This window comes from Equus asinus, chromosome 4 (assembly GCF_041296235.1).
Source record: "Equus asinus isolate D_3611 breed Donkey chromosome 4, EquAss-T2T_v2, whole genome shotgun sequence".
Classification (NCBI taxonomy): domain Eukaryota; kingdom Metazoa; phylum Chordata; class Mammalia; order Perissodactyla; family Equidae; genus Equus; species Equus asinus.
In genome coordinates, this window is record NC_091793.1 from 33,191,161 (window position 1) to 33,218,919 (window position 27,759).

Genomic DNA, 27,759 nt, shown 5'->3' on the forward strand with positions numbered 1-27,759 from the left:
GCAAAATCATTGGCAATTTCTAGAATGAGGCCTGAATATGCAAAAGATATGCTCCATACTTCTTACTGTATTATATTACTTGTTTGGGTGTAGTCTCTCCTAGACAGGTACAATCTTTTTTATCTCTGTATACCTCTGGCCTGACAAGTAGTGAATACATAATAAATTCCCTAAATTTTATAACATTGAAATAGAATTTAGAGGCATTTTAAAATAGCAAGTCCTATAGTCTCCATTCTGCTTCCATTTTTGGAGACCTTTGTCACTGGGGTTGGCCTCTCAAACCGAAACTCCTCTGTCTGCAGCTTCCTCAGGGTCATATCCTTTGTATATTTTCTACACTAGTCACATATGAGGTGAACTTTCTGCCCTGTCCTGTTAGAGTGACCAAGTCCTATCTAGACAATTCCTGAGAAATATCAACATACTCAACTCACTAATTTGCTTTTCACAAATGGAGAATGTTAGGATTGACCCTTTCCCTCTGAATACCTGCTTTTAATTTAAGGTTATCTTCCATTTTAAAATACCACTAACCAAAACAGAACTTCCTTAAAATAACTTTACACAGTCATTTCTCTGCTCACATTCCAAATTTTTGTCTTTAGTCTCAAAAGAAGCATTCCATATCTCCATCTCTTCAGCTCCAATTCCAAAGCTTCACCACAGCGTAAGGACAAAACTTTGGAGCCAACTCGGTGTCTTTGCTCTTTCTCTAGAATGACACTTTCATGATCTGCTTCTGAAATGTAATCAGGAGAAATGCTTCGTTGTCTTTGGTATATTCTCTGCTTCTCCTCTGTTGCTCTATCTCCTTCTCTAATATACAGCAGAAAGACACAAAGAAGAAAAAAGTCACACACATAGGTGTGTGGTAACTGGATTTCTGTAAATCTTTCAATCGCCATTTCCAAACCCTGAGGAATCCCGTAACCACCTTCATAACTCTGTAAACACTTTGGCCATCCCTGTAGATAGGGGCCTCTATTTATATTCTATTAGTTCCCTCAGAGGGCATACAAAATAAACTTCGTTCAGAACTTATCATTTTTAAAGATAAATATTTACGTTTATAGTAAAAAATAAATGTATTTTTTTATCCTGCAAGTTTCAGTTTATCACTTCCTCTGAAGGGCTATTCCTGGTCACTCTACCTAAGTCAGTCCCATCTTTCTTTGCACCCTGTTTGTTGCCCTCATAAGTTATAATTTGCTGTATTCTTTTTCCGTTTGCTTGTTTATTGTCTGCCTGGAAGCTTACTGGAAGACCCAGTGTCTGTTTCTTCACCATTGTATATCCCAAGCTGGCTTGCTAGTTATTGAATGAATAAATTATATGTTAAAAATAAGCTTATAAGGTGGAGTGAATACAAATAAATAAGTGACATTTATGTATAATATCAAAGTAACCTCTAACATTTCAATTTATCAGATCTCCACTGGCAACTTCTCATTTTCCCAACATTTCTTAGCATAAATGAAACCCCTTACAACAATGGTCAAAACTCATAGTTATAATCTCTTCATAGGAGCGAAGTCAATTGACATTGACCTCACACTGAGCCAGTAGGCACTGGGTCAGCATAATCAGGGGTGACGAGAAAATAAGGGAAAAGAACTCACCCACTGGAGAAACTTGTGATGGATTAAGTGCAAGATAAGACCTAGTGAATCCATGTGGACATGAACCAATTAAAACATTTCACATTTTGAAGAAAAGGGTCAGTGAGGCATCGAAGGAAACTATTTTCAGGACAAACATGTTTTATTTTCTTAAGAAAGGAAATGAGTTGGCATAACATTAAGATTTCAACACAAGCTGCAAGCATCAAAAGAGGTGACGCCCTTATTCATCAAAGTCAGCCTTGCGTCCACTGTCCAGGAACCAGTTATGTTGTAAGTTTCAGACCTTATTTGACTCACTGTTTTCAAATACTCAGAGAACAGTGGGAATGTTGAATCTCAGTTCCAAGGAGAAAAAGTTCTTATCATTAACCCATTGATTCAGTCAAGGAGAACTGTAAGCCCCTGTGCGCATGGTGTTGTGTAAAGTCTTGCTTGCTCTAACCCTTGTGTTGTGAGCAAAAATAGAGCCTCAGGTCTTGTGAGGTGTTGAGAGTAAAACCTGGAAACAGCCTGCTGCTTGGTGCTTGAGTGTGTGTTGACAGGGATTCTGTGCAATAAACCTCCGAGAGGATTACGTTGTGTCCAATGCAAAATCTACCACACCTGGCAGATCTTCTGCTCTTGCTTTCAATATACTTTCCTGATGGATCCGGTGCCTGGGAGGTGCATCTAGCAGTTTTCTTCTCTCCATATGCTGATATCTTCAAATTTTTAATCTACAGTCGTCTTCTCCTCTGAACTTCACTGTCATCTATGCAGTTGCCCATGCAACATTACCTCTTGGATATCTAACATCAAAATTAACATGTCCAAAATGAACTCTGAATTTCAACATCCCCCAAATCTCACCTTCCCCATGTGTTTTCTACCTCAGTAAATGCCACAAAACTAGGTGGCATTCTTGATCTCCACTTTCCCTCAGATTCCAAATTCAATCTGCCATCAAAGCACTCAGGCTCTATCTTTACGTTATATTAAGATTTCCCCACCAGGGGTCAGCCCGGTGGCCTAGTGGTTAAGTTCACAAGCTCCGCTTTGGCAGACCAGGGTTTTACCTGTTAGGATCCTGGGCATAGACCTAACACCACTCATCAGGCCAAGCTGAGGCAGTGTCCCACATAGCAGAGCCAGAAGGTTTACAACTAGAATATACAACTATGTACTGGGAGGCTTTGGGGAGAAGAAGAAGAAGAAAAAACCCGATTGGCAACAGATGCTAGCTCAGACGCCAATCTTCCAAAAAAAACTCCTCCCAGTTCTCCACTAGACTTAGTGCAAGCCACCTTCAGGTCTTCCCTGTACCACTGGCATAGCCTTCTGATGGTTTCCCAATTCTACTTTGCATCCTTTAGAATGTGTCTGCCGCACAATGGCCACTATGATCTTTCAAAACATGAATCATAGAAAGACACTCTCTTGTTAACCATAGCCCCCATGGCTTTCTGTATCAGTCAGAACTCAGCCCAAACACCTGACCAGGACCTATAAAACACTACAGGATGTGACTCAGCGCCACCCACATCAGCTTCCTGGTGTTCTTCAAACACACCAAACATGCTTTCTCTCCCTCACCACTCCCAGATTCTCGGTGTTCCTTCTAGCTGGAGGATTCTTTCCCACATAGTCCAAGGACAATTCAACCACATCATTTCCCCCTCTCCTTTTCAGAAAAAACATTTCTTTCCACTTCATAAAAAGTGGGAAAAAGAACACCCACCCTTTTGCTCTATCCTTGCTTTATTGTTTTCTGCCTAACCCTATAATAATATTTCCCTGATATTATGCAATGCTATGTATTTACTTATTAATTCATGACTGTCAATGCAAATAATCCATAATCAATCTACAAATCAAAATTGGGTTGAGTTTATCATGAGCCAGACCTGAGGACTAGCCTGGGGCTTTCCTTCTCCAAGGAAGGAAGGGCGTCAAAGGAATGGGGTGTAGATGGTGGTTATATACCATCTTGGAACAAAGAGCATACATCACATATGATAGGAATATTCCTTTTACAATTGTCACAAGATGCTTAGCTGGCACAGCAGAGCAGTGGTCAGCAGGTCAGTGGTCACAAGGTGAGTGGTTACAGGTGAGCACAGCAGGTCAGTAATTAATCCTTAATTTAGGGAGAGATGCTTATCCTAAAGGAAATGCTGATATATCCCTATCTTTAGGAACATCATTCTTGTCTTTGGGACATAGCAAACATTTAAAGCAGATGTACAAGTCATGCTCAACAGGCCACATCAGTCCCTTTTGGAAAAACAAGGTCAGGCTTAATTAGTTTTAAACCAAATGGCTTCCTCGTATACTCAAATTATACTATTGTTTTTCATTTATTTATCACGACCCATTTCTCTATAATAAAAGTCATGAGGAAATAAGGTGTTGTCTGTTTTGTTCACCTCAGTATTTCCAGCACCTAGAATAATGTCAGGAACTACTAGAAATTCAGAAAATATTTGTTGAATAAATACATTCATCCAGAAATGCACCCTAAATCTGGTTACCCCAGGGTTACCAGATGGCCTTTACATCAACCAGATGGAGACCCCTGGGAAAATCTTCAGGCCACTACATAATGTTGGGAAGTCCATGCTTCTGGAATTTTATCCCAGTTCTAGCTTGATCTTCACCCCCTGCTTGCTACTCTAATATGCTATGACTAAGTGTGGATACTCCTGGCAATGGAGAAAGTAACCAATTCCCTGTCCTCATGGTTTTTACGCCTTGCAGGTTTATAATATATTAAAGAACAAGGCAAGGCACTCATTCAATGGATACAGCACGGTACTGTGGAATTAGACAGCAAGTGATAAGTCCTGCCAGTACGTGTGAAAAGAGTTCTTCAGTGCTTTCCTACTTACTCTGGTGAGTTTCCCATTATTCAATTGTCTTAAAGATATTTCTAGATCAACTTAATATTTCCTGGTTTCCTTTGTTGAGGATGGTACCAGCTTGTGATGGTACCAACTAAATACAACTCTAATCGTTTTATTAACTTCAACTGGAAAATGCTTAATTGCTACATAAACAATGTGCCATGTTTTTGCCAAAACTGCTGCATTTCTTGTCTACTGAGCAAATTGCACTTGAAGCTACAACTGAATAATCTATGTGGAAATTCTGCTTCTCATTTTGGCAGCAATAAAATTTTATGTTTTGTGTTGTCCACCAACTGTGTAGGACAGTCTTGGGAAGAATTTTTAAAGCTAATTAGGCCTGTGATATTTCTATGCTACCTGCAAACATACCCAGCTAATTTTGTCTTCAGATTGTCCTCATTTCTCTCCAACATTCCCAATAGTCTTTGGTTTAAGGAATGAATACATTTTTTCTGGTGCAAATTACCTTCAAAGTGTGCCTATACAAATAAAATAGAATAGATGTTTGAGGTACTTATCTAGCTACATATCTAGGTAATTTATCTAGATAAAATTTATCTAAATAATTCAAGTTTAGGGCACATTTGCATGATTTATTGTCATGTAATAAAATATTATATATATATATGCTATTTATATATGTGTGTGTGTGACAAAATTCATTAATTCATCAATTCAATAAATACTTGTTGAGCATAATAATAAGCCAGGTAATGTTATAAGTTCTAAGGCTAGCGTGATGAAGAAAACAGACAAAAATACTCTTGGTACTTATTTTCCATGAAGGAGGAGGTAGATAAGACATGAGATAAATGACTAAAATATAAATTTAAATATAAACATAAATGTTAGATGGTAATAACTGCCAAGGAGAAAACATAGAACAGGAAAGAAGAATATGAAATGTAAGCGTAGAGTAATTGTAGGGAGAATGACCAGGGAAGTTTCACAGAGAAAGTGCATTTTGGTAAACATATGAACAAAGTGAGGGTTCTGGGTGTTCAAATATCTGAGGAAAATCACACCAGGCAGAAGAACCAGCTAGTGCAAAGGCTCCAAAGGAGTGTGCCTGGGACTTCAAGGAACAGCAAGGGGGATGGTGGGGCTGGAGCAAATTGAGATAAAAGCAGAGGGGGTCAGAGATGGGGCCAGGGGTGCTGCAAATGATGACGGTCATATAGGTTATTATTAGGACTTTGACTTTGATTTTAAGTGGAGTGGGAAATCATTGGAAAGTTTCACGCAAAGAAGTGATATGCTCTGACTTACATTATAAAAGAATTGCTTTGGCAGCTCTGTTCAGAATAGACCACAGAATAGGGCAACTGTAGAAGCGAGGACAGCAGGTAGGTGCTTGAGATGCAAGGTCATGACAGTTTTGATGGCAGCACTGGAATTGAGAGCTGGTCAAATTGCAAAAGTAGAGTCAAACGAATATGGTGATGGACCACAAGGCACTTGAGGGAAAGATATGAGTCAAGGATTATATGATTATATATTGGCCTGAGCAGCTAAGGAAATGACATTCCATTAATTTAAATCAGGGAAGACTGAAAGACAAGAAGGAGTGAGTGGTAGCAATGTTATCAGTTCAGTTTGGGTCATGTTAAATTTGAGATGCTTTTTTGACATCCAAATGGAGATGTCAAATAGGCCGTTAGATATGAGTCTGGAGCTCGGGAGCAAAGTCTGTGCTAGAGAAATAAATGTTCAAGATCTGAATGGCATTGAGTGATCATAGTGGATGAGATCACCAAGGCGGTGAATGTAGATTGGGAAGGAAAGAGGTCCATGGCCTGATCCCAGGGGCACTGTCGCCTTGAGAGGACAGAGAGATGAGGTGGAATCGCTAAAAGAGATTTGAGAAGCAGCGTCTGTAAAGGGAGGAAAATGCACAAACATGTTTCCTGGCAGAGAATCATCATTGTGTCAAAGCTCTGGATAAGTGAGAGGAGGCCTGAGAAATGACCATTGAATCTAGCAATCCAGAGCTTGTCTTCTGGATAAAAAAACGTCTTTTATCCAGATGACTTTACATGTTAGTATAAAAATGAATCTCTGAAAATACTAAGACAAAAATAATGTAATTATTCACTCTATTTTTTTTTATTATGTCTCCTGTAGCCTCAAATTCACCTAGATCAGACTCTGAGCATAGAGGCTGGTAGATTAACATTGGCACCTGACAATTTCATGCAAAGCCCCATCTTTAAAATAAACTACTGATATTTGTAGAACATTTACTGTTTACGTTGGCCTACAAGTGCATAATTGAATGTGTAATATTCAACACAGGGGAGTAGTAAAAATTATCATTATTAATGTCATTTTACAGATGGAGAATGGGAGCCTCCAAAGGGGGCAGGAGTCAGTTTCACTTTGCGTGTATTGGAAGTGGGATTTCCTGCCACTGGTCTACACAAGCCCGTATTTTTGTCTTGTGTCATGCTGCCTTTGCACAAGGAAGAGCCCATTGACTGACAAAAAGTAGAATATGTCTGTGTATGTGCGTGCATGCATGTGTGTAAGTTTGTATATATGCATGTATGTGCGTGCATGCATGTGTGTGTAAGTTTGTATATATGCATGTATGTGCGTGCATGCATGTGTGTAAGTTTGTATATATGCATGTATGTGCGTGCATGCATGTGTGTAAGTTTGTATATATGCATGTATGTGCGTGCATGCATGTGTGTGTGAGTTTGTATATATGCATGTATGTGCGTGCATGCATGTGTGTGTAAGTTTGTATATATGCATGTATGTGCGTGCATGCATGTGTGTGTAAGTTTGTATATATGCATGTATGTGCGTGCATGCATGTGTGTAAGTTTGTATATATGCATGTATGTGCGTGCATGCATGTGTGTGTGAGTTTGTATATATGCATGTATGTGCGTGCATGCATGTGTGTGTAAGTTTGTATATATGCATGTATGTGCGTGCATGCATGTGTGTGTGAGTTTGTATATATGCATGTATGTGCGTGCATGCATGTGTGTGTATATAGCTGTTGTCATTGTTTCTCTGCTCTTTTATTGATCTATTCACATTCTCTTAATCATTTTCTCCGTGACCACCAGCAAGCAAGCATTGGGAAAGAGAAAGAGATCTCAATGTCTGTTGTAGCAGATAGAGAAAGTGCTTTGGAATCAATTCCGGCTGTCACAATCTCTACCTGCATGACCTTGGTCTAGTCACTTATCATTTCTGGCTTCAGACACTTTCTGACTATAATGCAGATTGTCGTATCTACTTAAAAAGATTGTAAGCAGTCAAGACACACAATGTGTAAATTTGTCCACTGAACCCGTCTAAAGCTAGGCTAGTTAGCATTAGTATGTGCTTGCATCCCACTCCTTCTTTGCACTTATCACACTCCATTACAACTGTGAGCCTCTGCATCAGCATTTTGAAGACAATGATTTTGCTGCTTTTCCCATTTTGTCCCAAGAATAGCATAAAATGATGGATATACAATGTAAAAATGAAGCCCATCGCACATGTTGTGTACTATAAATAATTTTTTTTTTGAGGAAGATTAGCTCTGAGCTAATGTCTGCCACCAATCCTCCTTTTTTTGTTTTCGTTTTTTTTTGCTGAGGAAGGCTGGCCTTGAGCTAACATCTGTGCCCATATTCTTCTTCTTTGTATATGGGATGCCTACCACAGTGTGGCTTGACAAACAGTGCATAGGTCTGCACCCGGGATCCGAATTGGTGATCCCCAGGCTGCTGAAGCAGAATGTGTGAACTTAACCACTGCACCACCCGGCTGGCCCCTATAAATGATATTACGAATGCCATTATTATATTATCTAGATCCACAAAAATCAAACTTATGATTTTGCTCCCATGATGAGGAAAGTTGATTAGCAGAATTGCATTGCCACAGTAAGTACTCTGCATCTAATCTGTACTTTTATCTATCACATGCCCACGTTCACTAATGATCTCCCAAAGACAACTGAATAATGCTGCTAGAAAAAAATCATTTCTAAACTAATCCTACAGGTTGGAAAAACTCAAATTAAAGCTATCCAAGGTCAGTTAGAGAATCACTTATCCTTAATGGAAAATCTCGTGTCTTGCAAGCTTCCGAGGCCACCTGTTTTTTAAATGTCTGCTGAATTGATACATCAGCTGATCGTAAAGCAGACCTGAGTAAGTAGTGACTGCTAAAAAAATGCTTGTAAGAATTAAAAAATAAGTGAATGAATAAGTAAATGTGACAGTGATAATTATTAGCAAAGACAGAGATTAAAAGAATGCAAATCTTTTGCTAGATTATCAAATTCCAGAGGAATGACTTTCCTGCTTTCTTTCTACAAAGAACATAATCTTTTTTTCAAAGCTGTGCGTGCATACTGTGAAATGTTTTTCTCTTATTAATTTCCTTTTACACCCAGTTTTTAGACAGCTAAAAATTATGAGTTTACAGAACAAGATGTACTTTCAGTTCTTATTTTATGGCTGAGTACTACTGGCACGCACTATGATGAAACCATTCTAAACTGCGCTTTATTATATTATATTGTGCAATTTATATTCGGAAGATGCTATCAGCACCAGGGAACAGATGAATTTAATAAAAGACACAGTGTTCCTGTTGTCCTAATAGTTATTAAAATGAAACTCTTCCCAGAAGACATTTACAGTGTCTTCTCAAAGATATTCTGCATACTTTGACGGATCAATTGGGGTCTCTAGAAATGAAGAACAGCATCATAGGTCTTAGAAACGTACTGTACTAAGCTGGAAGCAGCCTTTAAAATCATCCAGGCTGACTCCTTCATTTTACAGGCGAGGGCTCTGAGTCTGAGAGAGACTCATTGATGCAACTTAATTCATGTCAATGCTGTGGCTAGAACTGAGGTCCCCTGACATCTAATCAAGGGTTCCTTTCAACTTTATTGTTATTAATGGTAACATAATAGGGCACATAAGCATTGCCAAATATATCCATATCATCCCTAAAAAGGCTCCAAAAGGCAGACAGGAAAGATCTAATTTTCACTATTTCTCAAAGCAGGAACCATAGTCTTGAGGGAACAGGTAATTTAGTTACTACTCTCTTGTTTATTTATCTGTTTATGCAATTTTTATCTGTCCCTTGAAAGAATGTAAGTTCCATGAGGGTGGGAAGCAGGCTCATTTGGGACACTGCTGACTTGCCTAAGCTTAGAGCATGTCTAACACATAGAATTCATTCCATAAACGTTTGTTAAATGAATGAATACAAATTTACTAGATATGATAGGGGCTACAAAAATTATTAAAAGTTGGTAATGACATCTAAGATGTACAGTCAAGAACAACACACACATATAAAACATAAGACAGGAAATACTAAATGCCACACAAATGTCATAAATAAGTTGTAAGACAATTTAAACAGTCACATGACTCTTGCAGCAAGGAGTATACAAAAGGTGTTAAGTAGCTATGAAGCTTAGGGAAAGATACAAATTAAGAAAAACATGGAGAATATATCAGAATTTTGTGACACCCTACAGCCATACTAACCAGCTCTGGGTGCTGGTAGGTAAGGATTGGCACAGCTGATGTAGGGAACATGAGCCTGTCTGGAGCCTGTAGAATGAGTAGAAGCCGTGATAAATGGTGAGAGTATTTGGGAGGCTAACAGGATGCAACCTGAGAACAGGTAAAAGGTGTTCAAGAAATAGACCAGTTAAAGAGTGTTTGAGAAATAAACCAAACTTCTTCAGAGATGTAGAGTATAAATGATAGACAAATATTGAATAAGAGATTATTGATAGTAAGAGATTGGTTGTGACACATGGTCATGACTTTGTGAAGGGATGATGGAAAGAAGAGAAGGGAGGAATAGAAGGAAGGAAGGAAGCAAGCAAGGAAGGAAAGAAGGAAGGAAGGAAGGAAGGAAAGAAGGAAGGAAGGAAAGAAAAAAACAAGGAAGGAAGGAAGGAAGGAAGATTTGTCTGAAAATACCCTTCTCTCTCCCTTCTGCCTCCAAACTTCCCTTTGGTAAAGCCTTTCCCAGCTCCCCAAACAGAGTTAAGCATTTTCCTCTTCAGCTTCCAGAAAACTTGAGATTCCTGCTATCATAATATTTAAAGTATATTCTGTATTTATTGATTGATGAATTTCCCATCTAGATCGTAAATGTCTTCAGGTCAGGGTTCACATCCTTTCTCATAGAAAGGGTTTAATAAATGTCTGTTTAATGAATAGATTAACTCCAATATTATTTCCTATGGTAGAAAGGAGTAATGAATTCCAGAAAGAATAGAAAGTAGAGGTGGTGAAATTGAATTTTTTTAACTGGCTAACTGAGTACTGATTGGGAGAGCTTCAGGTTAGCAAAAGCATACAATAAAAATGTAAGAATTTTGGTGACAATAAGAATACTTAACATATTTAGTGCTTGGCAAAGGTCTAAATAGTTGATAAGCAGTAACATTTGCTTGTTATAAGAATTGTATGATATTTGTATTATTAATTATTTTATCATTTATTAATATATATACATTTTATCATTGCTCTATTAATTATATAATTGACATATCATTATACAACATAGTTATATAAAATATTAAATATATAATATAAAATATATTAATAATATTATCATTATTATTTTATAGATGGAGAAACTAAAGTACAGAGAAGTTGAAAGTTGGCGCCAATGTCCTAGTTAGAACACTGGGGGAAACTGCCCTGGTACAGTGGTTCAGTGGTTCTAAGTGTAAGGTTAGCTTCCACAGGCCTCCCACCATCCTGTCAGGGACCAGTATGTGGGAATGAGTCTTCAGGTACCTGAAGCATACCTCTTCTGGAAACAAGAGAGCCGTCATCCAGCGTATCAAAAAGTTTCTCCCCATATGAACCAGCAGAGTTCTCTAGTAGTTGCTATTCTTTACTTACAGGTGTCAAAACCAAAATACTGGCTAGAGGCCATATTATGCAGATTTCTTGAGTACCCAGTTTCTGTGTTCCATGCTGGGGTGAGGTGGAGGGAATGTAGCACAGAAAGAGAGATGAACAATACCTGTGCCCCATCCTACAGCCTGCTCATTACTCCAAGCCTGCCAGCCCCGACTTCTGGGAGCCCTTGGACTCATTGTCTTTGTTCCTATGTAAACACTTGAATGGAGGGTTGAAGTTGAATTTCTTTCTATGATCGCATCTCTGGTATAGGAGAGTCATATTCCACCATTCATTCATTTACTAAGCATTCCACATGCACACAGTGGGTGATGAGTATTCATTCATTGCTGATTAAGAACCTTAATTCCCTCATCATTTTGTGCCCATTCAGTCGATTAAAAGCATTCATTCATTGTTGATTAAGAGCATTTATTCATTTTGGTTAAGAGCATTTATTCATTTTGGTTAAGAGCATTTATTACTCAGCATTTTGCATCCATAGAGTTACTCAAAAGCACAGGCTTTACTATTAGATACTTTCTAATTTTGGCTACACTACTTCCTAGTTATCTTACCTTGAACAAATTCCTTTCTAGCTGTCTCTAAAATTCATTGTCTCACCATAACACAAGGAGAATAATACTTTTCTCATAAAACAGTTTGACAACTAAAGGAGACGACACAAGTAAAGCTCTTAACACCCCCTGGAACACAGATAGTGCTCAAAAAGTGTGGCTATGCATATTGATGATTATTTACTTTTACAGTAATGATAAAAACAGTAAAGATACTCTATTAGATAAACTAAATAAGAGATAACTTGAGACACAATCCCTGAGCACAAGGAGCCTATGGTATAGTGCTGCCAAAATCCTAGTGGATTTCCTACTGGAAAAAATTGGATGAGAGATTAACTAATTAGAGACCTTGACTATTAACCCAGCTTGAACATATTTGACAACAAAGTAAAAGATTGCACACAAATAGAAATACAACATTTTGAAATGTAAAAAAATAAACAATCATATAGCAACATTCAAAATGTTAATAAAGACTATTTTAAAAATTGGTCGATAATGGTAATGGTAAAAACACAAAATATATTGTACATTAGATGTCATAACTCAGTTGATTATGAAAGAACACATTCTTCATTAAAAATAAGTCATGTGCATTATCTGTCCACTGGTGTGCAATGTCATTTAAGACGTTCCATCATTCTCTGCTTGAGCACTCTTCTGTAATCTGATGAGGTGTCCAGGGAAGAGACAAGGATAGCCAAGGCATTAAAATGTAATCAAGATATGCAAATTCATATCTAAATGTGATTTGCCGAGAAAAAGAAATTAATCTAGGCATGGTCAAATAAACAATGCATAATATGGATAATTAATCACCAAATTAGCAGCTTCAGTCCCCTGAGGAAATTATGCAAATTGAAAAGGCCCCCATCCACTGACACAATTAGACCACTTAATGGCAAACTCTCACCAAAATAACCCTGGGGAGCATCACAAAACAAATAGCCCAGTCAACCTGAGTGTCCCAAACTCCACTGCAACATTTAATATTATTTAATATTGTTTATTCAGAAGGATTCCATCAGATTTTGCTAGAAAATATTCTAAGATTCTACACCATAAATGGCCCATTAGGTGTTGTTCTCAAAGTCTAGAACAACATCAAATATCCATCCATCAAATATCTTATTATTTGAAATCTGAAATCATGTAAATTACAAGGCTTCATGAATGAAGAAAGGCCAATTATATATCTCCTGTCAGTAAGTGCAAAATCAAGGGACTATTGCTGTACCATGAAAATGTGTGCCCTCTGTGGCCTGATGTCACCCATTTATTATATCAGCAGCCAAAAAAGGATCCTATACTTCCTGAAAACAAATGCTCTCATGTCAATAAGAGTGTTTTGTCTCGAAGAATGTTAGCGTGCCACCTCACGCCTGCCTCTACAGCGTACAGCAAGTAATCCTCCATTCCCTCTACTCTGTCTACACAGACATAGGTGACAAAGTCACTCCTGTGGAACGCCTTGAAATTGAACCTAACAGAACCCAGGAGACTCTGCTGCTGAATCTCCCCCAAAACGTGACTCTACCTCTAGGGAGATACCAAAGCTCCCTGGGTAGAAATAAGAGAGGCTTCATCCTCAGAAAGGGGTTTAATCGCATATTTTGTTATTATAATTTTGCTGCTGAAAAGACTAGTTACAGAGAAGAAATTGTATTAGTACTATGATTGCTGATGGTTTATGGATCCCATTTATGTTGCTTGGCAACGTGGCTGGTGCTGCCACGTATCCTGTTTACTCCTCCAACCACCCCAACATTGCCAAGGTCAAAAACCGAAGAATTAGCAAACTGGGGCTGTGAGTTCTAGGTCTCCTGACTCTCCAAGTGGCATGCTAAATGCCATGCTAACTGCAATGTCCAGTGATCCACCCAAGATCCTGCAGTCAGGAAATGGCCAAATTGGGAAGAAAATGAAGCAGTACTGTCCACGCTGGTCAGCTTCTCCACATCCAGAAAACTATCCCTGATGTGGCAGCAGATCCTGCGTGTGCTGCCGATGTCCAATACCTCGGGCTGTCTGGAGGACAGGATTGGGCCTCCCTAGAATGTGATGTCTTCCTTGACCATGAGAAGAGAGGATTATAGCTTTGACGTAGATTTTTGCCTGTTTAAGACTCATTCTCTATTATAGCCCCAAACTTAACAGTCTAGTAAAAGCCTGAGGGGGCTGAGATCTTCTCCCCTGTAAGAGTTACCTAAGAAGCCGTAGACCAACATCATAAACCAGAGCAAAGACCTAACCGCTCTACCCTCATTAACAATGTGAAGGCCTGCATCTGGACCCACAGTCTCCTAAAATTTTTAGCGGTGGAAGTATGATTAGAAATCACCTAATCTGGGGATTTTCAAACAATGCTCTGTAGAACATAAGGGATCCTGAAATGTACCTCAGGGGCCACTGTGGGGGTAAGTAGGAGAGGACAAGAGTCTGGGCCTCCGACCAAACTTCAACCAAAGCAAGTCCATAGCTGTTTTGTTTATAGACTCTGTAACCATATGTGACGGCCTTTGAAGAAAGGGCTTCACAGCTCAAGGTATTTCATTAATGCCCGCCCTAGTCCAACGTTCTCAGTTTTTCTGAAAATCACCCTATGTAAGAAGACTCCCCAAGGCCACTCCCAAGAGACCAGTGTTGTAGCACTGTGTCAGTACCTATTGCCACATTGGTCTTAAACCTTGTCTGTGATGCAATAATGTTTGTGACTCTTTCTGTACAAATTCCTTCCCTGAGTCACCATTATTACTCTTTTCTTAATTTTTATCTTTGAGTTTTGGAGTCAGTCTGGGTCAAACGTTGATTTGGTGAGTGGATCTGATGACCAAGTTCTTCCTTTCACAGTCCAGAAATTCTTTATAGAGAGACAACGTTGTCTATTCTCACCCTGTACTTTTATACCAACATGAACTCCCAATTCATAGCCCCGGAACACCTTTCCATAATGACCCAGGATCCTTCTATTTGTTCAAACCACTCTGCTCTAATTGCTAGATCATTCTGACCACTGCCTTCATTGCCCATGTAAGATCTTACTCGAGTCTTTTCGATCTCATCTAAATATCTGGCTTCTTCAGTTTTTGAATCTCCATTCTTACTCAAGAACTTTAGCTGGGAATAGCAGAGTCCTAGCTCCACCCCTTACTAACTGTATAACCTTAGACTAGTATTGTTTAAAGTACACTAGACTAAATAATTTCTAATCATAATTCCACTGCTAAAATACTAGTTATTTAAACTCTCTGGGCCCTGATTTTATGGCTGATAAAATTAGTATAATAATATGTGGTCCACCTTTATTTAGAGTTGCTGTAAACATAACATTAGCTGATATATCTCAATGTTCGTTGTAGACTGAATAGCATACCAAAGAAATGTATTGTGATTTCTGGACCTGGTTGCAGTTACATCATCCCTATGTGGTAATATAAAGCTGCAAGAAACACCTGGCTCTACAGAGTTGCATAACTTGATGTTTTGTTTCAATTTTCCTAAACTTCATACCCTTAAATTTTCTGTACACTAAGATATGAAATCCCTGGGCTTTGTGACATTTCTTTGATCTGGGAGAAGAAAATAACACAAGAAATTCTATCTAAGGAAGGGGTCAGAAACATGAAAGCAGATAAGTACAGCATGAGAAGAAATGTTCATACTCCAAACATGTTGACTGAAAATTTGTATTATCACAGAATAGTGATATCAACCACATTCTTCAGAACAAAGTCTAAAGGTGGGGCTGTGAGTCAAGAAAAAAACAAGCTGAGCAGGAAAACTGAAGTGGAGATTCAACTAATCTCCAACTAATTTTGTCTTGTTTTGCATCAGGCTCTGAACACACAAACATACATACCATGTACACCCTCCCACTTACCAATGAAATCTGTATAATAAAGCATATAACCTTGCTTTGCTTAACTGAAAAATATGAAATAAATAAGAACCAGGCAACTTACTTAATATCACCCACTGGACACACTCTATTGGAACAAGTTCTGACGGAGAGAACCTTATTCTCCATGTTAATCGGATCCTTGATTCCAAGAGAACTTGGTAGAAAAATGTTAAGCCAGAGAATGTGTGTTGTTTTAATCACAAGATGACAAACACAAATTTAATTTTCTCATTAGTTGACCAAAGCTATCAGTTTTTTTAATATCGTGTAAACAGACTCAAACTAGAAGGTAACTGCTATAGTCAAACTACTGGAGAATAGAAAAGTAAAGAAAGATCTAGAAAACCACTTGAGTAACTGGTGGTAAAATCCTCTCCTACATTTTTTTGTTTTGGCAGCATGCTTCCTAATTTTATCCTTTCTTTATTCCTTTCTTCTGGGATTTCCACACATTCTCTTTCAACTGTGGCTTTTCAGTAAAACTATTATTAAGTTGTATTTAGTTTGTGAGGAAGATAAACAAGAAACCTTCAAGCATACCTCATGTTTGGCTGAGTCTAGGATGGAGCCCATGACTTCTGGAAGGAAGGGTCTTTGAGGACAGACATACACTTGTTTCCTACAATTTTATTTCAGTATGATGGATGTTTTGGATGGGAAGATGACATAGCAGCATGATACTCTGTGGGTAAACGGTGAAATAAGTCCACGTAGTACAATTTTTGTTTGTTTAATCCCAAAGGTTGCTTTTACTGAAAGAAGAATATGTGGCGAAGAGGCTTGTCTATACCTCAAAAATGACTACCTGATAGCAGTCTATGGTGGACTTCCTGCTAGCATAATAAATAGCCTGGATCTCTTCATAGTTTATTAATAAAATTTAGCCTTGATTGTGGAAATGCCTGAGAATCTCTAAGGAATTAGCCAATGTGGATAGGTCATCAGGATGCGGGGCAAAAAGAAATAGGAGAGTCATCCACAACAGAGACCAAAAAACAATGCAAGTTTTTTTCACTTAGACAAAGAACATAGGATCAATCTTCCAAAAAACTGCCTCATATGATCCAAAAGTACAAGTGTCTGTTTGGTTTCCTAGCTTTGGCACAGTGGATTTCATATCTGCTCTTCACTTTATTTTTCATTTACTGATTTACCTTTGATGAGAAAGATAGGCCCTGAGCTAACATCTGTTGCCATTCTTCCTCTTTTTGCTTGAGGAAGATTGTTACTGAGTTAACATCTTTGGTAATCTTCCTCTATTTTGTATGTGGGACACTGCCACAGCATAGCTTGATGAGTGATGTGTAGGTCCACACCTGGGACTCGAACCTGTGAAGTCTAGGCTGCCAAAGCAGAGCTCGCAAACTTAACCACCATGCCACTGGGCCAGCCCCCGCTTTTCAAGTTCAGCTACCATATTGGAAATGTTTAGAGTTCACCAAAGATGCCAAGTGCTCCTCTACATTCCCTGTCACCTCCTACCAGACCATTCAGGCATGAAGTTTTGGGTCATCCTACCAGGTAAAGAAACATGACCAGCCGAGGTGCTTGCTGAAGCCAAAGGGAAGAGAGACTGAGTAGTGGAAGAAGGTAGTTATAAATACTGGCTACAACCACATGACCAGTTACAGAAAAAAGGATCGTAATTGTCATGAGTATTTTCTCTTTATTTTCTTATGAATGTGTTTGTGTGTGTATATAATTTTAAGCAAATATCTTTGTTTTCTTCCCTCTCTTACTCCTTTTTCATGTAACATAAGGTATGGATTGATTGATCTGGTATCACATTATTTAAGTATTGTTAATTTACATCATAGCATTTAAATGACAGGGTATCAAGGAGAAGAGGAAGCATCACTCAAGGACTTTACCTCTTCTTCTGGGAAAGGTCTTAGAGCATTTTTGGCTGTATGCAGGATGGTCGTATCATGTTATGTGGAATGATGATCTCGGCATTGTCTTTATTTGAAGGTTCAGTATGGGTTAAGGAGACGTGTATGGGTGACCAATTGACAACCAGTAGACTTGTGATGGTTAATTTTATGTGTCACCCAGATATTTGGTCAAATATTTCTCTGCGTATTTTGTGAGGTGTTTTGGATGAGATTAACATTTAAATTGGTAGGCAGACTGAGTAAAGCAGATTGCTCTCCATAATGGGGGTGGGCTTCATCTAATCAGTTGAAGGCTTGAATAGAACAAAAAAGCTGATCCTCCCCACCCCCACCCTGAGGAAGAGATAACTCTTTCTGCCTGACTGCCTTCAAATAAGGACAGTGGGGTCTTTCCTGCCTTTGGACTGGAACTAAACTGTTGACTCTCCTGGTCTCCAGCTTGCTAATTCAGCCTGCAGATCTTGGCACTTGCTCACCTCTATAATCACATGAGCCAATTCCTTACAATAAATCTATCTATAGATGAATAGATAAATAGATAATCTGCTTGTTGATCCATCAATCTATCTATATCCTACTGATTCTGTTTCTCTGGGGAACCTTGACTAATACAGATTTTGGTACCAGGAGTGGGGTGCCTCCTCTATCCCATGCTCCACTACAGTGAACACAGAAGTCATGTCCTCTACATGGCATAACTCAAAATGGAAGACACTTGACCTGGATCAGACTTCACCTGAGTGAGATACAAACCTTTATATGTCACGTCAGTGAGACAGCTAACACCAAGTATAAATGTACAACCCCCGAATACCAGACCATATCATCTGATGAGTACAAATAAACCTGCTATGAAATGAATAAACCAGTATTCCTATAGACACTCTCACTTGTGCATGCAGGACCACCAGACTCTTTATGATTCCTTCATGTTTTCCAGGGCATACCCCAAGGAATGCTCCAAGTGTGTCGGCAACGCAAACTGTCAGCTACGGTACACACGTGGTACCCATCAGGTTCTGCTTCTGCTCTGGATCTCCCTTCTGAAGAATGATGCCCAGCAAATCACTTGAAGGGGCTGTTCATTACTGCGACCCCTGATAACAACATTTGCACCAAGAGGGCTGCCTCTCAGTGTTATCAAAGACACGACATTGTTGAGCTCCCAGCATAGGTGGTGAGAACTCCCTTCTCCAATTTTTTGCTAATTTTTGTCATCTGGACCCCAAACAAAATGTGCTATAACAAATTTCCAGTCTCTCATTAAAATAGCTTCTCTAACACTCATGACCAAAAACTAATGAAAGCAGAGAGTTTGAAGGAACAAAATCTACGCCATTCTCTTACACTCGTTTCCCTCTCCGTTCAAAAAAACTCCTTCTATTTTCTTAATCTACAAAATAAAAGCCCACATATAGTTTAATGAACGCACACCTATACTGACGTATGTACAGGTAAATATAAGGAAGAAAATACCTATTAAAAATTCTCTTTTACAATGTTAAAATGTAAGACTTCTTTTAAATTCAGAAGACTCGCAGAAGAATAACTTTTTTCTGCAATTACCCTACATTTTATCTAATACTTCACATCCGAGTATCATCATGATGAGGTAACTTCTCCACATGAGATGAAACACATCACTATGCTTCTCACCTTTTCTATCAGTATTCTGTGACGTATAAGAAGATGGGCACTGTCACCTGGTCATATAAATAAACTAAGCTACCTAAGCATTGAAATGAATGCAAATTACAAAAAACATCAAAAAGAACCAAACCGTGATATTTAATGCTCCCAAACATCAGAAGACAGCGCAACTTTAATTATGGTCCACAGTAGTTATTTGTAATGGTTCAGTTCAGAGTAACTCCAAAGGAAAGATAAGATCTAAAAAGAAAGAACTGATTCTGCATGCAACCCACAAAAAATCTTTCCATAATATAATTATAATTATTATTGAAAAGATAATGTCACCCAGCACTCAGGAACGTTGAATTACTTGAAAGTGAATCCCTTCAGAAAAATATTTTAGTTACGATAAAATTGCTATATTTTTCCCAAAATTTCTGAATGATGCCATCCTACCCTAATGATGTATATAGACCTATTTTCCAAAACAAATATTTATATAAAAACTACTATTATTAATCTTTATTAGTTGCCATGAGTATGAAACTTATACTTAGAATATTGATGTTTTATTTTATGTACTACTTGCCGGTTCATACACAGTCATGTACCAGAGGGTATAGTAATGTGGAAGTTAACATTTCTTAAATGGTGTTCTCGAAGTACCAGATGACAATGCCCAATGAGTATTTTTTCTTGGTTCTCTCTTATTTACTATCAAAAAGCGTGAAGCATCAGCACCTACAGTAAGAGAATAGAAATGATAGAATGTCTAGGAGTTAATTTAACAAGAAAGTGCATAGTGACAAGAACGATATATTTATTTATTTATTTATTTATTTATTATTGAGTTCATAATAGTTTATATCATTGTGAAATTTCAGTTGTACATTATTTCTTGTCCATCACCATGTAAGTGCTCCCCGTCACCCCCGTGCCTACTCCCTGACCCCCTTCCCCTGGTAACCACTGAACTGTTTTCTTCATCCATGTGTTTGTTTATATTCCACACGTGAGTGAAATCATGCAGTGTTCATCTTTCTCAGTCTAGCTTATTTCGCTTAACATAATACCCTCCATGTCCATCCATGTTGCTGCAAATGGGATGATTTTGCCTTTTTTATGGCTGACTAGTATTCCATTGTGTATATATACCACATCTTTATCCAATCATCAGTCAGTGGGCACTGGGATTGTTTCCATGTCTTGGCTATTGTGAATAGTGCTGCAATGAACATAGGGGTACATATGTTACTTTGGATTGTTGATTTCAAGTTGTTTGGATAGATCCCCAGTAGTAGGATAGCTGGGTCATATGATATTTCTATTTTCAGTTTTTTGAGGAATCTCCATACTGTTTTCCATAGTGGCTGCACCAGTTTGCCAGCAGTGTATGAGGGTTCCCTTCTCTCCACACCCTCTCCAACATTTGTTATTTTTAGTCTTAGTAATTGTAGCCATTTTAACAGGTGTAAGGTGGTATCTTAGTGAAGTTTTTATTTGCATTTCCCTGTTGATAAGTGATGTTGAATATCTTTTCACGTGTTTATTGGCTATCCGTATATCTTCTGTGGAAAAACATCTGTTCATATCTTCTGCCCATTTTTTGATCAGGCTGTTTGTTTCTTTTGTTGTTCAGTTGGATGAGCTCCTTAAACCCCTTGTCAGATATATGATTTGCAAATATTTTCTCCCAATTGGTGTGTTGTCTCTTTGTTTTGATTCTAGTTTCTTTTGCCTTGCAGAAGCTCTTTAGTCTGATGAAGTCTCACTTGTTTATTTTTTCTTTTGTTCCCATTGTCTGAGAAGACATGGAATTCGAACGGATCGTTTTTAGTTCGATGTCAAAGAATGTACTACCTATATTGTCTTCCAGGAGTTTTATGGTTTCAGGACTTATTTTCAATTCTTTGATCCTTTTTGAGTTTACTTTTGTGTATAGCATGAGAGAATGGTCTACATTGATTCTTTCTCATGTGGCTGTCCAGATTTCCCAACACCATTTATTGAAGAGACGATCTTTTCTCCATTGTATGTTCTTGTCATCTTTGTTGAAAATTAGCTCTCTGTAGATGTGTGGTTTTATTTCTGGGCTTTCAGTTCTGTTCTACTGATGTGCGCGCCTGTTTTTGTACCAGTACCACACTGTTTTCATTACTATGGCTTTGTAGTACATGTTGAAGTCAGAGATGGTGATGCCTCCAGCTTTGAAGAACAGTTTATTTTTAATGGCAGTTGCTTAACTAGTTATGATTTCTATAGGTGACCTCCCCATGCTACTGTGTTGCCATCCTTCCAGCTCATATATTTCATTTCCAGGAGAGGTGTGGGACATAGGGGCTGATGCCTGAATTGGTTTTGACTATGCATTAATTTTGGAATCTGATATTGTAGGAACATTTGTTTATTCTGATTGGCTACAGGCACCTCCAAGATTTTACAAGTCAGTAGCTCTTTTTCACCAAAGTAAATCTTGAGTGTTCAGATTTTTTTTTAAAAAATTCCTATACATGCTTTTGTGTAATTTCTTTCACTTTCAGAAATTGTAAGGTCTCAGAGTGGGCTTTTAGGTTTTTTCATATCACATTAAAAAATACCTAGAGTTTCTTTCACTTGATTTTGCTTTTTTTCCTCCTTGCGCTCACCAAGACTTAGGACTACCTAGGGTATATTTCTCTTTATGCTCTAAACTGATGATCTTGATTTTTACTCTGAACTATACTGAAAGGGATAATTGTCTCCTCTATACTGGGGCAAGCCATTCTCTGATTTCACTTAAAATAGTCGTAGTATGACTTGTAAAATTAAGTGGTAGTGATTTAAGCATGTTATAGAAAAGTCAATGACCACCTTTCAGAAGTCAAGTGTAAAGGCAGAAATTAACAAAATGGGCAAATACCTGGAACTCACAGAGTTTTCTTAAATCAGTCCTAAGAAAAGAAAGGAGGATCGATACATATTAATTTTCTTTTCTCAATGTAACTTAAGAGAAAATGACACAAAGAAATTTGTTTTTATTTTCCTTACCAAATGAAAATAGGGTGACCTTAGGTAGTCAGTTGAAAGGCTTAATGAAAGAACTGAGATGGTAAAAATGCTAAAACTTTTTATTCAATTAAGTGTCAAGTATCTGTATAAAAACCTGTCCAAAGTAGATATGCATTAAGCTTTCAAATACTGCTAGCTCCTGAGTACAGCACTGAAAGATTTATGAACTAAAGAATAGCAGTCAGGATATAGAAATTCATTTGAAGATAATATCAGAAGTTTGATTTTATATATTTATACATATATGAGAGTGTATGTATATATGTATAGTTGAGAGCAAATATACTAATCTGTACCTACTCAATTGTAATAGCTAAATCTTGCTCCATTTTATCTTCTTTCCTATACCTTTCCTTTACAGCTTACTCTAATCAATATCTATACTGAATATTTTATTTGGAAGTTTTATGCTTATAGAAAAGCACACTTGATTATGAAAACATTGATTTTATGTCTTGCTTCCTAATCTATGACTAGGCAGACGAATAGTGAAGTTAGCTCTCTATCCCAAATGGTGATAAAAATTTGTATTTCAGGCAGAGTTTCCAAGAGGTCATGACTTGTTTAAATGACCTAAATTGTTTTTCATACAGATATTTCACAGAAACCTGTCCTAAATCAGAAACTAACAAAATATATATTGGAATAACTTGCCATGCAGGTGGTGTGAAACAAATAGATCCCCAGCAGCACACCAATGGGATGTCTAATGCTGGGGAAGATATTGTAAAAGGGAAGATCCTCAAGAGAAATAACCCATATATGAGTGGTCAGAAGCCTAGAAGAGCTGTAAGATAAGCTAATACCCTGGGTCGAGGTCAAACTAGACTTCTAATGTTGGAAAGATATAATGAGGTAAGCACAAGGCAGTGTGCTTAAAAAATCTGCTTAGTTATTACAGGAAGTCTTGTGCTCAATTTGGCAATACTAAGCATGTTTCTCCCTTAATATGATGAATACAGTGCAGTTATAATGATAAAGCCTGTACTACTGATGGTTTTGTTGTATAGTGATCCAGATGATGCTAAGGAAATTTGATTTAGGGACTTATGAAGTCATGTAAGTTCCACTCTGAGTTCTTGTCCTCACCAAGGGACATTTTGAGAGATATTTTGTTCACACAGTTGAGACCCAGGGTTCTTTAATACACAGTATCTCAAGAGACTGGCCCTAAATGAACTGTGCCTCTGCCTATTATGTTTTCACATGGTGTTTCTTTCAAAAACAGCACGTCGTTGCCTCAAGTCTTATTCCTCTAGAGTCAGAGAAAGATGGTTGGAGTCAATCTCATGTTCTGGTTCCAACCCTCCCTCCACTCATCCAATGCCTCCCCAATACTGTAATACATACGCATTATATTTCAGGATACATGAAACAGGAGTCCTCGTCAAAATATATAGTATTTTGATGTGGGTTCTCTCTGTGCAGAAAACCGTATGTGTAACCTATTTCTCATAAGCATGCCAGTTTCTGAAATGAGAAGAGGACAAAATATCAGCTATGAAAGATACATGTGCACCAATCTTGAGAGAACTCTAGCTTCCCTTCAAGTATTCCCAAATGGTTTTGGGAATTCGGTCTGTGCCTATTCTTATTGTAACGTTTATTACAATAAATTAAAATTAGCACTTTTGAGCCAGCCCTGATGGCCTAGTGATTAAAGTTCAGTACACTCTGCTTTGCCATTCCAGGTTTGGTTCCCAGGCATGGAACCACACCATTCATCTCTCAGTAGCCATGCAATGGCAGTGGCTCACATAGAAGAGCTAGAAGGACCTACAACCAGAATATACAACTATGTACTGGGGCTTTAGGGAGGAAAAAAAAAAGAGGGAGAGGAAGATTGGCAACAGATGTTAGCTCAGGATGAATCATTCTCAGGAAAAAAAGAGAGAGAGAGAGAGAGACATAAAAATAAAGATTGCTGGGGCCAGCCTGGTTGCACAGTGGTTAAGTTCACAAGCTTCACTTCAGCAGCCTGGAGTTCGAATCCCAGGCACGTACCTACACACCTCTTATCAAGCCATGCAGTGGCAGGCATCCTACATATAAAATAGAGGAAGATGGGCATGGATGTTAGCTCAGGGCTAATCTTCCTCAAAAAAAGAAAAAGTTGCTGATTTCTGTGATGCCTCCCATTATACTGTAAGATTTTTGATGGAAAGGTGTCATGCTTGATTTCTTTTTTCATTCAAACCCTACATCCCATTCATAAGAAAGTTCCATCCTTTCTGCTTCTAAAATACATCTCTGTTCCAACTCCTTCTCATCAACTTTACTACTACAACTCTACTTCAAGGTCTCCGTCCTCTTTTGTTTGAATTCACCCAGTAGCCACCCAGGTGGTCTTCCTGATTCTGCCCTTATCGTTCTATAGTCTACAGAAAGCAGCAAGAGAGATGTTTCTAAAACCTATATTCAAACCATTGTCTTTAATAAACCCCTCAAGTAACTTGCAATGGAAAGAATGATAAAAGCCAAATATCTTACCCACTTACTTCTCCTAAATTTTTCTTTTCATTTTTCCCTTAGTTCATATACTTTCGAATAAAAAATTGATTTTCATTCTCTTTCTTGAACATTCTACATTTATTCCCAGTCAGGATCTTTGCCCATGGTTGCCCTTCTGCTTAGATTCTCCCCTCCAAGATCTTCGCATGGCTGCCTCCTTTAATCACTCCGGTCTCAACTCAAATGTCACCCTCCAGGGAGATCCTCCCTGGCTCTTTAGATAAAGTTGTCTACCCTGCCCCAGTCACTCTTCCTCATATTTCCCTACTCTATTTTTTCATGGCACATTTGGGTATCAGAAATCATCTCATTTGTTCATGTGTTTATTGTCTATCTCATCTCACTTGAAGATAAACTTCTTGACAGCAGAAACTTTATCCTGTTCATTACCATATTCTCAGCTCTTGGACCCATGCCTGATAAATAGATACTTAATAAATATTTTGACTGACTGGTAAAGAGTTTGTCTTGTTAACCACCCTACCTCCAGGTGGTTAGAACAACACTAGACCATTTTAGACACATGAGAAATATTCATTGATTGAATAAGTGTTTTCTCTGAGAATTAATCTTGACAATTATATGGTGTTATGGGTTAAATTGCATCCTCTAAAAGTGTCTGTTGAATTCTTAACCCTTGGTATCTGTGAATGTGACCTTATTTGGAAATGAGTTCTTGGCAGATGTAATCAAGTTCAGATGAGGTCATTTTCTATTAAGGTGGCCCTTAATCCAATCTGACTAGTGTCCTTATAAGAAGAGAAGAGACATAGAGACAAACACACAGGGAGAACACCATGTGACAATGGAAGCAGAAATTGGGATGATGTGTCTACAAGCCAAGGATTGCCGGCAACGCCAGAAGCTAAGAGAAAGGCATGGAACAGATTCTCCCTCAGTGCTCTTCAAAAGGAACCAACCTTGCTGACACTTTCATCTGAGACTTCTGGCCTCCGGAAGAGTGAGAGAACAAATTTCTGTTGTTTTAAGCCACCCAGCTAAGATCCTTTGTTAGAGCAGCCCTAGGACACTAGGCCATATGGCAAACAGAAAAAGGAAAGGTTAGAAGGATGAGTAAGGATTAGCATATGAGGTGCCAATTTCCTTTACTATCGTTTCCATTATGAGATATAAGGGAGTGCACCAGTCTTCATTATTTACTAGTCATGTGACTTTAGGTATACATTTTAACCTCTCTGAGTCTGTTTTCTCATTTATAAATGTGGTTTATAATGCCCATCCTATGGGGTTATTGTGACATTAAAATAGTTAACGTAATGCAATTAAAACAGTGTCCAGCATGTAGTGAATATTCAACAAATATAAGTCATTATTCTTACTCAGGGGCTGAAAACTGTGGCTGTGAGTAAATATTGGTGCTATAGCCATTAGCTGCATAAATTCTGCATTTCACTCAACAATTTACTCCTCCAACAAACATTGATGAGTTCCAAGTATAGTACTTGTCTCACTTTATTCCACTGCCAGGTTGAGCTCTTCAGCAGTTTCATCAGAATCTTCTCTTTTCAGGGAGTAAAGAATCGGGAGTCAGATTTCAGCTTAATATAAGGTTCAATATAACATAATAAGAGTTATTTCTATCTAAATTTAGACAGAGGTACTTATGAGGTAATGACTTGTCTGACTCTACGTGATCGTCCTTTAGGAGGCTGTAGATAAGATTCATAAAAAGAGCTGGGGAAGCAGGTACATTGTCATCTATAGTAGATACTGTAATACGCTGCCCAGGGCCCCTTTCAGGACTGAGGGACATAATTCCACAGTGGCTGCAAGTGCTTCTGGATGTCTGTCTGCTGTGGGACTTGCTCCTGTCTGAGGAGAGCCAGCTCACCTAAGCCATGTCCTGTTCCAGAGGCAGTCTGCATCCAAGATTGGCTGTTGTGAGGGTACAAAGACTCAAGCCCTTCTCCCCCATTGGGGATAGCTCTGAAGAATCATCCCATTTGAGAGTTTCCCATGGGATCAGCTCAGACCTTTCCTGAGTCAGATTAAGGTCACCTTTTCCCTCTGCCCAATCCTACTTCCCTCTCTTCCCCCAGGTGTTGAACCCCAGACCACTCTCCAACAGCCTTCTTATATTCAAATCTCTGTCTCAAAGTCTTCTTTTTTTGTTTGTTTGAGGAAGATTAGCCCTGAGCTAACATTTGCTGCCAATCTTCCTCTTTTTGCTGAGGAAGACTGGCCCTGAGCTAACATCCATGCCCATCTTCCTCTACTTTATATGTGGGATGCCTACCACAGCATGGCTTGACAAGCTGTACCATGTCCACGACTGGGATCCAACCAGCAAACCCCAGGCTGCCAAAGCGGAATGTGTTCACTTAACCGCTGTGCCACCAGGACGGCCCCCTCAAAGTCTTCTTGGGTGGAGTGGGGTGGGGGGAGCCCAACTCATAACACCTTCTGAAACCAACCAACCAACTTCATACAAATTAATTAGCTCACATGTGCTTTTAGAGTCTAAATACTGACAAAAATAAATTAAACTTTGGTCTAAATATGAGTAAGATGAGTTCATTTGCCACAGGCAACAAAACACACAACGAAAAGGGAAAAATAGTTGTCCATAATTTATTCACATAAAAATAAAACGTGATTGCATCCTCCTTTCATTGTATCATTCAACGGTTCAGTCTAAAATTTGCAAGTCAAAAATTATTGCCTTTTATTTTGATAGACACATAAAAATGGATGCAGGGAAAGGAAGCAGAAGATGTCATAACCCTTGCTAATACCGTTTTTACATTTCTACGGC